Source organism: Oryctolagus cuniculus, chromosome 16 (genome assembly GCF_964237555.1).
Source record: "Oryctolagus cuniculus chromosome 16, mOryCun1.1, whole genome shotgun sequence".
NCBI lineage: Eukaryota > Metazoa > Chordata > Mammalia > Lagomorpha > Leporidae > Oryctolagus > Oryctolagus cuniculus.
Window position 1 is genome coordinate 26,332,054 of NC_091447.1, and position 15,471 is coordinate 26,347,524.

Genomic DNA, 15,471 nt, shown 5'->3' on the forward strand with positions numbered 1-15,471 from the left:
CAGGGGTTCTGTAGGGGAAATCATCTTAAAAGCAGTGGAGATGAGATTAGAAACACTGCCCTAAAGAAAACTGTTTAAGCCATGTTATTTTTCAAACTGTGTTCATGAAAAGAATTATAAACAGCGGCTAACTTCCCATTATACTCTGTGTCTAATTCAAAGAACTGAGGTTTAAAAGGATGGCTCAAGGGGCAGCTGTGGAAATCCCAGAGTTGCCACTGCCTGCAGAACCTTCATTCCCCAAGTATCTGAGTGCTGCTATGATGAGGCCCAGACGTTCTCTTTATTTGCCAGAGCTGTGAGGACACGGTTGAAATTCAACAGAAGTAGATCTTGCTCAAGCCAGGGAGCCTTCTCATGGGGTTCTGGAATCTTTAGAGAGGTTTTTCCAAAACAGAGGCAGAATGTACATATACCGACTTCCACGGATCCAAGAAATGCAGGCAACAGTGTGGGTAACTGGCCCTGCTCTCACTGCACCAGCAAGAACAAAATCATTTGTTTTCACCTGGCACAAAAGTATATTCCTTCATTCGACAATCAGGCACGGCTGGTGCACCTCTCATGCACAAGGCTTTGAGCCAACTGCTGGGGATACAAAGATGAGTAAGACTCGAGGTGCCACCATCAGGACTGTCAACAATTAACCTCAGTGGACAGGAAGCCAGCCGGGACCTGGGTCCCATTTTCCTCCTGATAGGAGAGCCTGCACCCAAACTGCTCATGAGACCAGTTTCTCCCTTCCATAAACCACAAGGTCTTCAAGTGCTGGGCACCTGACTTTCCCAGTCAACTGCAAAAAGCTGGTATCTAACCCTAGCCTGGATGTTACTCAAGAAGTCTGGATTATCTGCCCACTCACTCTTGCCCTCTAAGGAGGGCAACAAGGGGGTAAGTTCCCTCCGCTGCACCACCCACTCACAGCATGACCAGCAGACAACCTTAGCTCTTCTTTTCCTGTTGATTCTTGCTTTGTAACTGTCCCCCAGTAAAGCCCATGAGATTTCATGGAATTCATTACAAAATCGCAACCTTATTGCATGACAGGTGATGTACTACGAAAGAATCCATCTTATACAATGATGCTTCCCAGTTTCTGTCATCCTACTCAGCACAGTGCTGACATACCCTGTTAGAAAACCAAGAAGGATTTTATCACCAGTTCTGGTGGGGACTGGCCAGAGGGAGGGAAGGGGAACCATCCAGGAGCCTGTGGCCCCTCCCAGCTGCGGGATGCAGTCCCCGCCAGAAAACCCCGAGGTTCCTGCACTGACAGTTCCTCTAGGGCAGGGCCTATCTTAACCCTGCAGTGACTGATTGCCTAGATGCTTACTTCATTTGTTCTTGTGTTCATTCACTTACTTACTTAATCAAAGCTGTGTTAAGGATTAAGAGAGAAGCAGCTTGGGAAATGCCTTTTAAAAGTGTAAAGCTCTACCCAAAAGGATGTAAAGGATCCAGATATGTATAAATTGGATCCATTAAAAGGGAAAACACACATCATTTAAAGACTAACATTTATGCTTTCTGGCCTTTACTATTTTTAAGTAAGAGTTCAGCTTGATGTCATTCATTTCCTAAAATTACAGTCATCATCTGTGTTTTACAGGCTTCCTTTATCTCTAGAGACATTTCCTGTTCTGTCTTCTTTTGCCCCAGTGACAATTTGCTTATTGTTGGTTTGAGGTTTTATTTGGCGGGGAGTGGGGGAGGAAGGAGAGTTCACTTTTTATAAACTGATATGAATCCCCAGTTTTGAGGAGAGGAGGAGGAAGTTAGGAGATGTCAGCCCTAACTTGGGTGGACATGTTTACCTTTTTCCAGCTGAATTGACTATTGATTTGAGAAGGAAAATGTCTCCCCATTTGCTTTAAAATTAGTTTCTCAAATATGTTTTTCAAAAGTCAGTGTCCACATGAACAATTATGCATGCCACACTGTGCACATATTACTGGTTTTTAAACCCCAAGTCCACATATCTGACCCTTACATAGAGCTTCTCGTGGGCCAGGTAGTATGTAAAGCTCTTCGGGCGTGTGGATTCAATCCTTCAACAACCCTACAAAGGTAGTGCCTTAGCCAGCTTGTGCTGCCACGACCAAATTCCAAGACTAGGTGGCTTACATAGCAGATACATTTGTCTCACAGTTCTGGACACTGGGTCCAGATCAAATTCTAAGATCAAGATGTCCGCAGAGCTGGTGTCTGGTGAGGACTCTGCATTTGTGTGTCATGGCTGCCTTCTCACTATGCTTTCATGGCCTTTCCTCTGTGCTTCTCAGACACAGAGGGGTGTGCGCTCCCTGCTGTCTCTTCTTAAAAGGACATCAATCCTGTGGGGCCAGGGCCCTACTTTTTTTTTTTTTTTTTTTTCTTATTAAGATTTTATTTGTTTACTTGAAAGTCAGAGTTACAGAGAGGCAGAGGCAGAGAGACAGAGAGAGAGAGAGGTCTTCCATCCTCTGGTTCACTCCCCAGATAGCTGCAACGGCCTGAGCTGCCTCAGTCGGAAGCCAGGAACCAGGAGCTTCTTCCGAGGCTCCCACGTGGATGCAGGGGCACAAGGACTTAGGCTGCCTTCCACTGCTTTCCCAGGCCATAGCAGAGAGCTGGATCAGAATCAGAGCCCATATGGGATGCCAGCACTACAGGCCAGGGCTTTAACCCACTGCACCACAGTGCCAACCCTGAAGAAGTCATTTTTCACCAACTCAGAGTCTTTAGCTGGGGACACTCTGATTAACTGAGCTGGTCCTAAATTTTTTTTTTTTTTTTTTTTTTTTTTTTTTTTTTTTTTTTGACAGGCAGAGTGGATAGTGAGAGAGACAGAGAGAAAGATCTTCCTTTGCCGTTGGTTCACCCTCCAATGGCCGCCATGGCTGGCGCGCTGCGGCCGGTGCACCGCGCTGATCCGAAGGCAGGAGCCAGGTACTTATCCTGGTCTCCCATGGGGTGCAGGGCCCAAGCACTTGGGCCATCCTCCACTGCACTCCCGGGCCATAGCAGAGAGCTGGCCTGGAAGAGGGGCAACCAGGATAGAATCCAGCGCCCCGACCGGAACTAGAACCCGGTGTGCCGGCGCTGCTAGGTGGAGGATTAGCCTATTGAGCCGCTGCGCCAGCCCCTAAAATATTTATTTATTTGACACAGTCCTAGTTTTTTTTTTTTAATTAATTATTTATTTATCAAATTTCATTTGAAAGGCAGAGAGACAAAGAGATGGCCCAGCTGCTCGTCTACTCCCCAAATATCTGCAATAGCCAAGACTGGGCCAGACTGAAGTCAGGAGACCAGAACTCAGTCTTGGTCTCCTGGATGGGTGGCAGGGACCCAACCATGCTGATTCCAGTCCTAGGATTTCCAGTAGTAGGTGAAGGGGACAGCAGTAGATAAAAGGGAAGGTTTGGGAACCTGGCTGTCAGGGTCTAAATCCTCATTTGATTGTGTCCCTGACCAAGTCACTAGCTTTCAGTTTCCTCATTAATAAAAGTGATAGAATTAATAAAATCTTCTACCTTATGTGAGGACTGAGCAAGAGAATCTATGTCAAATTTAAATAAAATAGAGTCTTGGGGCCGGCGCTGTGGTGTAGCAGGTAAAGCTGCTGCCTGCAGTGCTGGCATCCCATATGGGTACAGGTTCAAGACCCCGCTGTTCCAGCTCTCTGCTATGACCTGGCAAAGCAGTAAAAGATAGCCCAAGTCCTTGGGCCCCTGCACCCACGTGGGAGACCCAGAAGAAGCTCCTGGCTTCAGATCAGTTCAGCTCCAGCCACTGTGGCCATTTTGGGAGTGATCCAGTGGATGGAAGATCTCTCTCTCTCTGTCTCTGCCTCTCTATCGCTCTGTCTTTCAAATAAATAAATAAATATTTAAAAATAAAATAGTACCTGCCTGAGTACTTGCTAAATAATCACTTTCTTCACTGTATACTTCTAAAGAGAATGCTTATACTGTTAAAAAAATTATTCCCCCAACTCCCTAATAGGAGGGGACACAGTGAATGTTAAATGAAAGAATGATAAATGTCTTAAGAGGTCAGTTCCCCACCATGACCCATTCTCAGTATTGCTCGCTTCATCAGGAAACAGGACAAGTTCTATTTTGAGGCAAAACCAGGCCTCACAGAGGCAAGAACTTTGTGAAACCACAGGCCTTACTCTTAAACCACAGCTACACCCACAGCCCAGTCTCAAACAGGATATGGAGAGGAACTGTTGCTGGCTTCCCATAATGCACAGGTGCTCACCTGTGTGGCACTTGTGAATTATTTGATATAAATGTGCAGGTGGGCTCAGTGTTTCTAGGGGGAGACATTGTGATGTGTTGTATTCCCCTTCAGAATCTATTTTATACCAGGTATTCCAGTTGTTGGAGTAAATTAAAACTATTAAGCACTATGTAAAATCTACTTGGGCCAGCTGAGCCTAATTTTAGGCTGTTAGTATAAACACTCATCAGAGCAACCACCACACCCACAAACACCAGAGTATCTGTTTTGCCTCTTTTGATTTGGTTGCGAAATTTGTGAATTGGGGAATAGAACCTGCATAGTGGCTGGGATGGTTAAGAACCAAGAGAAGGAGTTTTGAGGGTTGGTATGAGTTCTTCTCCCACTTAACTCTTTGGACTTGGTTTTAAACCCCAACGGTTAGGTGAGTGAAAGCCAAAAAGTGGAGAAACCATCCACAAGAAACTCTCGCCCCTTATTGCCTTTGTTTTCCTTGGTGCCCCGCAGGTGTGTGGCCTTTGAGCCAATGCTCTCTGCTTTCCTGCCTGCATGCTTGCTCCGCATGGCTCACTCCTGGCCTGCTCTCTGCCTGGTATGGACTCAACTTAGTTTCTAGACTTCTCTTTCTCCACTAAATAAAGCCCTCACTTTCCTGTGCATTTCTCTCACTGAATAAAAAGCTTAAAAACTTAAAAAAAAAAAAAAAAGAAGAAGAAACTCATGATTCTAAGGCCTCAGCATCATGCTTCAGATCCCAGGTGACAAAGCGTAGCTCAGAGCTGAGAGGAAGAGGTCAATTTCCCTGCCTACATACAAAACCCCACCTTGCTCTGACAAACAAAGGGCTAGCTAGCCTGGCAGGCTTGGCAGGCTTGGCAGTGCTGGGCAGGACCATGTTCTTGGCTTAGTCAGTGCTGCTTTCATGGTGAGCAGTAGTAGCAATGAAGATTTCCAAGTGGCCCTGCAGGAAGCAGGCCTGGAGGAGCCACAGCAAGAGAGAAAGGACCAGGTGGATGTGTGCAATTACAACAGCTGTTTTGTAAGCATGAATGACATATCCAGAAATAGCTCAAGGACACAGGGGTCAAGCTGAGAGCCTGTACCTTTATAATTTGGACATCAAAAAGGAATATAACCTGATTTTACAGTCTGGAAAGACTTGGACATGTTATAACTACACTGTAATTGCAATTAATGGATTACTTTAAAAGTAACCTACTTTCATGGAAAGATTGGTGGCTTACTATAAAATAAGGAGTTAGGTGAGTTATATTATACAATTATAGCCATTGCCAAATTGTCTAGGAATTGAAAAAATTGAGACACAAGTGAAAAAATCGAAATAGGCGATGCAAAAAGAAAAAATACATATCAAACTTGGGAAGAATGGAACTTGCACTATGGATAGTTTTTCTCCCACAGGTTTCAGCCTTTCTTTTCAAGGAGACCTTAGGAGTGGAAATATGGTTAAAAGCTGGACCAATGGTATGACTTGAATATTTACATGCTACTCTACTTAACACTGAGAAAGTGTCAGCTATCCCCATTAAAAGATGAGAAAGTTGATGGATGTAGGTACCTTTGACACCACTACTGATCACAGGGGATCCTTAGCTTTTGAACCACCTCCGCAGCAGCCTTGTCAACACAGAGCGGAGGTGGAGGCTTCCTCTCCACAGATGAGAGCCGCTTGGGTCCAGCACTAGAAGACAACTCCCCCAGAATCTCTAACACTTTCAATCAACTGGCACCTGCCCTGGGTTCCCATGAAAACACATTCAATTCACTGGGTCTTGTTAGGGCCATTTCCCTGGGAACAGGAGCCAGGGAAGCAAACCAGTGGCAGCCTGACTTGACTACCTCCTACTCTCTGTCCATTTCCCCCCAGCATTCATGCTTTTTTTTTTTTTTAAGATTTTATTTATTTATTTGACAGGTAGAACTACAGACAGTGAGAGGGAGAGACAGAAAGAAAAGTCTTCTTTCCGTTGGTTCACTCCCCAGATGGCCGCAACAGCCAGAGCTGTGCCGATCCGAAGCCAGGATCCAGGAGCTTCCTCTGGGTCTCCCACGCTGGTACAGGGGCCCAAACATTTGGGCCATCTTCCACTGCTTTCCCAGGCCACAACAGAGAGCTGGATTGGAAGAGGGGCAACCGGGACTAGAACCGGTGCCCATATGGGATGCCGGCGTCGCAGGCAGAGGATTAACCAAGTGCACCACAGTGCCGGTCCCCATTCCTGCTTTCTTTACTCATCCTTTGCGTCTTAGCTGGTAAGTCACTTCTTCAGGGAAGCCTGCCTTGACTAGGCTAGGCCTTTAGTTGCCCTCTTTACTTCTTTACAACACTTATGATGAATAAATACAGGCATAATTTTGCATTTAATTACTGCAGATAATTTGGCAGGTATCATGCTCATACTGCTCAGTGATGGATCTCATGGGCTCAACATAGTGCCTGGCACACTGTGTAGTAAAACTTGAACAAATAAATGTTAGCATCACTGCAAAGCTTTCTCTTCATGGCTCACGTTTTAGGATAAAGTATTTGTGTGTTACTCCTCCTGTTAATGTTTTTGAACTATTTTATGGGTAATATGTAAATACATGCTCATTGTAAAAATCAAACAGCTCATATATATACACACATAAAATTTATGGTTTTATGTATGTAAAACATGCTGCAGTAAAACTTATTTGCATCTGTGTCATGAACTTTTATTCTTTTTAAAAAAATTTTTATTAATATAGAAAGAACAGATTTTATGCATTCCATAGGTACAGTTCCAAGATGGCTACTACATTTCCCTCAAGTTGCAGTCTCCCTTCACAACTCCACACTAATCCCACTCCAGTCATTAAACCACAGTTTCATGTGTGAACTTCCAGATATTCTGCATGTTTTCATGTATTACTGAGCATATATTCTCATACATGCATAATATGCATGAAATAGACATTAATTTAGAGTGCTTTCATCAGAATGCAATCACAAGGCAGACGTCATGCAAGATATTGCAGAGAGAATTGAATACAGGTGATGGAAGAGTTGAGAGGCCAAACAGAATGGTGAGAAGCCACTATCAATGCTAGGGCAACAGGGATGAAGGGGAAGCAGTGTTATTAGAGCTGGGAAGCCAGAGTCACCTGGAAGACTCTGGAATCATGGCAGCTTTCCCAGGCTAAAGTTAAAACTGTGAAGGCAGAGGATCTCTGGCAGAGGCCAGAGACAAATGCTGCCAGACACCATTTGAAGCAGGGAGAAAGGGAGAGATCACCTGGTTTCTCCCCTATTCCCATTCCTCAGTGTCCACCCATGGATCTCTATGTTCAGGTCTGCAAATAAGCCCCAGAAATACAGTTTCCAAGGAGGCAAAGCCCAGAATAGAGGATGGTCTGAAATAGATCTGACAGCAAACAGACAAAGGCCAGCGTCTGTAGTTTAAAATAAAATACATAAATGGCATCATGGCATATGCAGCATTCTAAATGTATCACTTACCGTTTTGATAGAGAGAGAATCTGGTTACAATGGCCATGGAGAGCAGGCTTGATCCGCAGAATCAAGGGTACAGCAGGAAAGCCCCGAGGAAGGCAACAGAAGGCAGAAGCTTGCCAGAGGAACACACTCCTAGCAAAAAGAGAGTCTTGTCACAGCACAGCAGCCCAGGAGTTTGAGGGATGCCGGCCTTGTTGCTCAGGAAGCAGGCCTGACTGCTCTGCTGAGAGTGGCAAGAGGGAAGGGCTGACAACTGCCTAGGAGTGGGACCAAAAACCCAGATTTTAGAGCTTGAAGGAAACTTAGCTCACGACTTCTACAAAATAAGGAACTGAAACCCAGAGAAGTGATCTGAAGAGCCCAAAGCCATGGGAGAGGGGGCAGTTGTTGGAGGAGGTGTTAGGGGACAGTTTGGCACCAATGCCTCCTCTTCCTGTTGTGAGTCACTGAGCCTTCGCAGAGAAAGTATAACAAGGCACAAGGAGCTCCAGAAGCGACTGCAGCAGTAAGCTCTGTCGGGAGACAGGGCCGAGCACCCAGCATGCCTTATGAAGTGTTCACCAAAGAATGTCTTTTTGTGGACACTCCCCTTGGCCTCTAGAGTCTGGTTTTCATTGTCTCCAGCACGATTTTGGAGTCTCCCATTCATCTCAGGCATGTGTCAGACACAAGGAAACATGAGATACACTAATGAATAAGCCATGCACCTCTAGGAAGTCAAAGCTTCTCAGGGATCCGGAAGTGAATACAAATGCTGATGATGCAATGTGGTATATATACAAGGGTACACCAAAACATTTGTGGGGAAAATGGGACTAAAAGGTGAGCTTGTTTTGGTGCAAATATTTTTGAAATCCATGCATAGCGTTTTCATAACACACATTTTTCATGAATTTTGGAAGACCCTTGTAATATCAGTGGCAAAGAAGAGAAAGGGAGTCATTGCTGAGGGAAGTGAGTACAGAGAGGCAGACAGAAAAAGCTTCAGAAAGGTGACATCAGAGAAGCTGGTGAGGAGGTACAGGAGCTCTTCACACACCTCCAATTCCAATGTTAAAATAACAGAATTACATCCACCTTCCACCAAGCACCTCAGTGTTCCTCCAGGATATACAAAGCAGCTGTACCTCCCTGTACACAGGAAGATACTTGAAGAAGTCATGGAAAACAGAGTGAAAAAATAAGCTTGTTTGATGCAAAAAAAATTAAAAATCCATGCACATAAGAGGTCTTCAAAAAGTTTGTGAAAAATGTGCATTTCGAAAAAAACTATGAATTTCAAAATTTTTGTAACATAATAAACTTATCTTTTAATTCCAGTTTTCTATGAACTTTTTGAAGTATACTCTCAAGGGAAACCCCCTCACACACACACACACCAATTTTGAAAGTAAATAGTAGATAAAATGAGCCCACTGCCCCATCAGCCAGGATCAGCAGGGCCCAGTCAAGACCTTCGGAGCCAGGGATGGGAAGGCTTTTCTTTATCAGGGCCCATCTGAATATTTATAACCTTATTCATGGGCCACAAAAAATTATCAACTTAAAAATCAGCCTGATATAGATTTATTGACTCTTGAGTCATGCCAGTGGTCCTGGGCAGGGCCAGACCAAATGATTCTGCAGGGCTTATGAGGTCCACAGGCCAGACGCTCCCCACTCTGTAAAAATCTGGGGCCTGAAGCGTAGGTGTTGCACTCACATGTAATTTGATACTAAACAATGCCATCAGTCAAATGCCTGTAAGGAAGTTCAGCAAAGTTTGGATTTTTCCTACAATGACACCATGTATATGGTTTTTTAAAATATCAAACAGTGGGGGCTGGTGCTGTGGTTCAGCAGGTTAACGCCCTGGCCTGAAGCGTTGGCATCCCATGTGGGTGCCAGTACTAGTCCCGGCTGCTCCTCTTCTGATCCAGCTCTCTGCTATGGCCTGGGGAAGCAGTGGAAGATGGCCCATGTCCTTGGGCCTCTGCACCCGCATGGGAGACCTGGAGGAAGCTCCTGGCTCCTGGCTTCGGATTGGCACAACTCCGGCCGTTGCGGCCATCTGGGGAGTGAACCATCGGATGCAAGACCTCTCTCTCTCTCTCTGCCTCTCCTCTCTCTGTGTAACTCTGACTGTCAAATAAATAAATAAATAAATCTTTTAAAAAATATCAAACAGTGAACTCTCATCTATATAATGTTCTTTTTTTAAAATACTTATTTATTTTATATGAAAGGCAGAGTTGTAGAGAGGGAAGGAGGGAGGGAGGGTGGGAGATGGAGAGAGATTGATTGATTGATTTTTTTTTTTTTTTTTGACAGGCAGAGTTAGACAGTGAGAGAGAGAAACAGAGAGAAAGGTCTTCCTTTTTCCATTGGTTCACGTCCCAAATGGCTGCTACGGCCAGCACTGCACTGATCAGAAGCCAGGAGCCAGGTGCTTCCCCCTGGTCTCCCCTGCGGGTGCAGGGCCCAAGCACTTGGACCATCCTCCACTGCCTTCCTGGGCCACAGCAGAGAGCTGGACTGGAAGAGGAGCAACCGGGACAGTACCGGCGCCCCAACCGGGACTACAACCCTGGGTGCCGGCGCCACAGGCAGAGGATTAGCCTAGTGAGCCACGGCACCGGCCCTTGATTGATTTTCTATCTCAGGTCCACTCCCCAAATGGCTACAATAGCCAGGGCTAGGGCTGGGCCAGGCTGAAGCCATGAGGCAAGAGCTTCATCCGGGTCTCCCACGTGGGTGGCAGGGGCCCAGGACTTGGGCCATCTTCTGCTGTTTTTCCAGGTTCATTAGCAGGGAGCTGGATTGGAAGCAGAGCAGCAGGGACTCAAACTCCCACCCACATGGGATGGTGGCATTGCAGGCAGTAGTTTAACTTGTCACATCACAAAACCAGCTTCCATGATGTTCTCATTGCTTGGGTGCTTCTGCATTACTGGTGCCCATGCACGTGCTTGGCCTTCCTCTGGGAGACACTGCAGAGAGATGGCAGCCCCTTTCTACATCAGACATCCAGGTGAGGTGGACTTCAACATGTTCATCTTCCTGTTCTTACCAAATGGACTTAGATTTTCTCTTTCACTTCCTCACATAGTACATGTTTCACTTCCTCACATAGTGCATGTTCTTCATCCCTTTCTGTCAACAGATTCTCAGCTTGCAACCCAGGAAGGCCATCTGCAGGTCTGGTAGTCTGGTTAACCATAAAGAAAGGCCAATGTGAGCAACAATTTCCTTATACTGAGCTCAGCAGCTTGTAGCAAAAGGAAGATCAAGTAGTGAGGCATCTATGAGCACAGGCATTTGCTCTTTCTCTTAACCATATGATCTTAGCCATGTTACTTTACATTTGTCAACCCAAGTTTTATTTTCTATGAAATGCATTTTATGATACCACCTACCTCATGTTGTCATCTGTTGAAAAATATTTAATGCATTCCTACTATGTACCAAGCACTGCTCTTGAAGAGGGAGAGACAGCAGTGAGTAAACAAAATATCTAGATTTGGAACTTACACTCCAGTGGAAGAAGATAGACAACAAAAGTAAACAGATTATATTTTATGTTAGAAGGGAAAGTGGGACAGGTACTTGGAGCAGCAGTTAAGACACTGCACAGGCCGGCGCCACGGCTCACTGGGCTAATCTTCCGCCTTGCGGCGCCAGCACACCGGGTTCTAGTCCTGGTCGGGGTGCCGGATTCTGTCCCGGTTGCCCCTCTTCCAGGCCAGCTCTCTGCTGTGGCCAGGGAGTGCAGTGGAGGATGGCCCAAGTACTTGAGCCCTGTACCCCATGGGAGACCAGGATAAGTACCTGGCTCCTGTCATCGGATCGGCGCAGTGCGCCGGTTACAGCATGCCAGCCACGGCGGCCATTGGAGGGTGAACCAACGGCAAAGGAAGACCTTTCTCTCTGTCTCTCTCTCTCACTGTCCACTCTGCCTGTCAAAAAAAAAGACACTGCACAGGATGCCTGTACCCATATCTGAGGGCTTGGGTTCAACTTACTGTTTTGCTTCCAATTCGAGCTTCCTACTAATGCATATCCTGGGAGGCAGCAGGTGATAGTCCCTGCTACCCACACAGGAGACCCAGACTGAGTTCTGGGCTTTTGGCTCCAGACTGGCCCAGCCCGGAGCAGACACTTGAGGAGTGACCCAGTAGATAAGGGATCTCTCCCTCTTTATCTTTACCTTTCAAATCAATAAAAGATGAAGAAAGCAAAGAGGCTAGGGAGCATGTTGGAAGGGTTGTTGTTTTAGATGGGGGTGACCAAAAGAAGAACGCAAGAGAGATGATGATTCTGTGGACATGAGAGTGGCAGGTGAACTTCAAGGGCAGCCTTCCAGGCAGGGAAGAGCCTGCCGTGAGGTCCTGAGGCAGGAGGAGTAAAGTTCCTGTTTGAGGAACAGGGCGCCTGGCTGGAGGGAAATGAGGTCAGCGAGGATGACACTGTAGGGTCTGAGAAGAGGAGCAGCATGATCTGACTTGCATTTTAATAGGCAAACTGATTAGAGAACTTCTGCAATGATCCAGGTGAGATGGTGCCTGTGAGGTCCTTACCTCAGTGCCTGACATGAACCTAACTCGAGACAAAGGTGCCTGTTCGCCTCCTTGCTGTGACCTGAGACAACACAGACAGACCAAGCAAAGGGAAAGCTGAGCTTGGTTCACTTTTCTGCAGCTTTCTTAGTTACTCATCCATTGCCACCTTCATTGTCTTTTTTTTTTTTTTTTTTTTTTTTTGACACGCAGAGTGGACAGTGAGAGAGAGAGAGAGAGACAGAGAGAAAAGTCTTCCTTTGCCGTTGGTTCACCCTCCAATGGCTGCCGCGGCCAGCACGCTGCAACCGGCGCACTGCGCTGATCCGATGGCAGGAGCCAGGTACTTATCCTGGTCTCCCATGGGGTGCAGGGCCCAAGCACTTGGGCCATCCTCCACTGCACTCCCTGGCCACAGCAGAGAGCTGGCCTGGAAGAGGGGCAACCGGGACAGAATCCGGTGTCCCGACCGGGACTAGAACCTGGGACTAGAACGCCGGCACTGCAAGGCGGAGGATTAGCCTATTGAGCCGCGGCGCCGGCCATCATTGTCTTCTTTGATTCATGTACTTCTTTGGTACAATTTTTTGTTTTTATTTATTTGAAAGAGTTATAGAGAGATAGGGAGAGACAGAGACAGAGACAGAGAATCTTCTGTTGGTTCATTCCCCAGATGGCCACAACAGCCAAGGCTAGGCCAGGCCAAAGCCAGGAGCCAGGAGTTTCACCCAGGTCTCCCACATGAGTACTTGGGCCATCTTCCGCTGCTTTTCCATTAGTAGAGAGCTGGGTAGGAAGCAGAGCAGCCTACACATGAACCAGTACCCACATGGAATGCAGGCATTGCAGGTGGTGGCTTTACCCACTACATCATTTGGGACCAAAAAATGGTCCCATTTTTTGTTGTTGTTTTTCAATGATCTATTTTATTCATTTGGTGGGGGGGGGATACGGGGGGGAGAGAGAGAGAGACAGAGAGAGACAGAGAGATCTTCCATTTGTTGGTTCACTCCTCAAAAGCCCACAATAGCCAGGACTGAGTCAGGCCAATATCAAGAGCCAAAAATTCAATCCAGGTCTCTCATGTGGGTGGTAAGAGTCCAATTATTTCAGCTATCACCTGCTGCCTCCCAGAGTATATATTAGCAAGAAGCTAGAATTGGAAACAGAGCTGGGATTTGAACACAGGTACCCTAACATGGGATGCAGGTGTCCCAAGAGGCAACTTAACTGCTGAGCCAAATGCTCACCCTGATCACCCAATTCCCAATTCTTGACCTTCCTCATTTATTCTCTCTCTTTGCTTCCTTCTCATTGTTGCCTTCCTTTTACTACTCTTAGGATCAGTGTGTTTTCAGAGGTCACGGTTTTGGGAATATTATTTTGAACCTTGGAGAGACAGGATCAAACTTTCAGCCTATGAATTCCAAGAGCCACAAGGTATATCAGAAGGACAAGGAAGAGAGAAGGTTAATGATGTGGAAGGTGACTAGATAGATGGCTCTGCCATGCAAGACATACATGCCACAGGCAGAGCTTATGTGTCCCTATCAGAGTTCAGCCAGAAGAGAAGCCTCTCCAGGTATTTCAGACTGATAATGCTGGGAATCAGAGGTTAGCCCCGCCACTGGATGGACCGAGAGAATGAAAATCAAAAGCTCATTTTTAAGAAATCAGGAAGTCACCCCAAATAACCTCTCACCTCCAGCACCAAAGCACAGGATGCAAAAGGGTCTTCTACACTGTCACAGTAACAGGTGAGTTGTCACAGTGGGCAGTACGGCTCTTCCTAGATGTCATTCTGACACTAGAATTACTAGCAAAGACTTGACTATGCACAGAAGTATCTCTAAATCACACACATAGATTCCACTGAAGCTAAACCAAATGTGTCCCCAATTCAACTTCCCCTTACCCACCCAAGCTACTCCTGACCACTTGAATTCCCTGATAAGATGGCAGAAGGGAGACCAGAGTGCAGTGACACAGTGGCCTTAACTAACTGTGATGTTAAGTTTCTCACTTTTGCCACTTTTACAAAAGCATCTGACCCTCTGCACACATTGCAAGGATCCCTCCCATCAAAGGCCTTAGACAGGGCTCTACCTGGGAGGGCTCCTGAAACTTAACCTTCTCGTGGAAAGTTAGCCTTTGCCTACAATAGAAGCAACTTACTCTCATGGCCAAAGAGCTAATTCTGTCATAGGAAGGGGAGTCGGGCCGGTGCAGAAGGTTCCCTTAGGAATTGTTTGTGGCAAGAATATTTTATTCAACTTGGAAGTTGCTAATAACACTACTGCATGGTTTATAAATTAAAATAAATTTGAATTAGTAGATATCTACCTATTTTTGTAGTCTTTACATACTGACTTTCAAATCACTCCCTTTTAAAGCAATAGGTCTCAAACTCATTCTTTCAACAAAAGTTTATTGAGGGCACCATGCTGAACTTGAATCATGAAGAACGTACACACAGACCCTGGCTGTGGGGCCCCTCAGGGGAGAAGATGCGTCATCTCGAGGATAATCAGCCCAGCCCATCATAAAATTACAAGACTAGACAAGAGAAGCTCAGGGTCCCACTGAGATAGGACAAGGCATCCTAATCTCGTGGGAGTGACAGGAGATCTGAAGGATCTGAAGGATTTATTTCTTCCAAGAATATATTATGAGTGCCTACTCTCGTGCTAAGTGCCAAGGAAATGATGAGGAAAGCTTCAGAGGCCTTGCCCTCCCAGCACCGTCTCCTGGAGGAGACATTAGTCTCAGTGTCAGATTACATCTGTCTGCAAATTACAGTCTGGTGATGGCCTTCTGAAAGGGGCACACAGGTGCATATTTGGATGTATGCCAACAGGGTTGAGGCAGGAGGTTCAGGCTTTCTGAAGGGGCCACTGTGCACTGACATCCAGGGGTGGCATGAACTGGTAGATGAGAAGACAGAAGGGCTTCTGGGAGCATGAGCAGAGGCTCAGGCACGGGAGAGAGCATACAGCAAGGAGAAAAAGACAAAAAGAGACCTGCGAGGCTGGGGTGGCTCCAGAGTACAGCTACATGGGGCCAACAGCCAGATAAATGGGAATGGTTGGTATGCCTAAGGCCGACGGGGCCCCAGAAATGAGAGCAACCAAGCCACGTGGCCTGATTGGCATCTAAAAGGATCGCTCTGGCAGCAGCGAGAATATTGGATTACAAGGGTTGCTTTGG

General features: G+C 46.3%; 1 protein-coding gene across 1 annotated transcript in view; it reads right to left on the minus strand.

The window, feature by feature from the left end:
* Window positions 1-15,471, minus strand: part of HERPUD2 (HERPUD family member 2) — a 146,786-nt gene that overhangs the window by 74,765 nt on the left and 56,550 nt on the right. The window contains exon 3 of the mRNA XM_008261633.4: window positions 7,733-7,861. The gene's annotated coding sequence lies outside the window, so the exon portion shown is untranslated. The remainder of the gene's footprint in view (window positions 1-7,732; window positions 7,862-15,471) is intronic.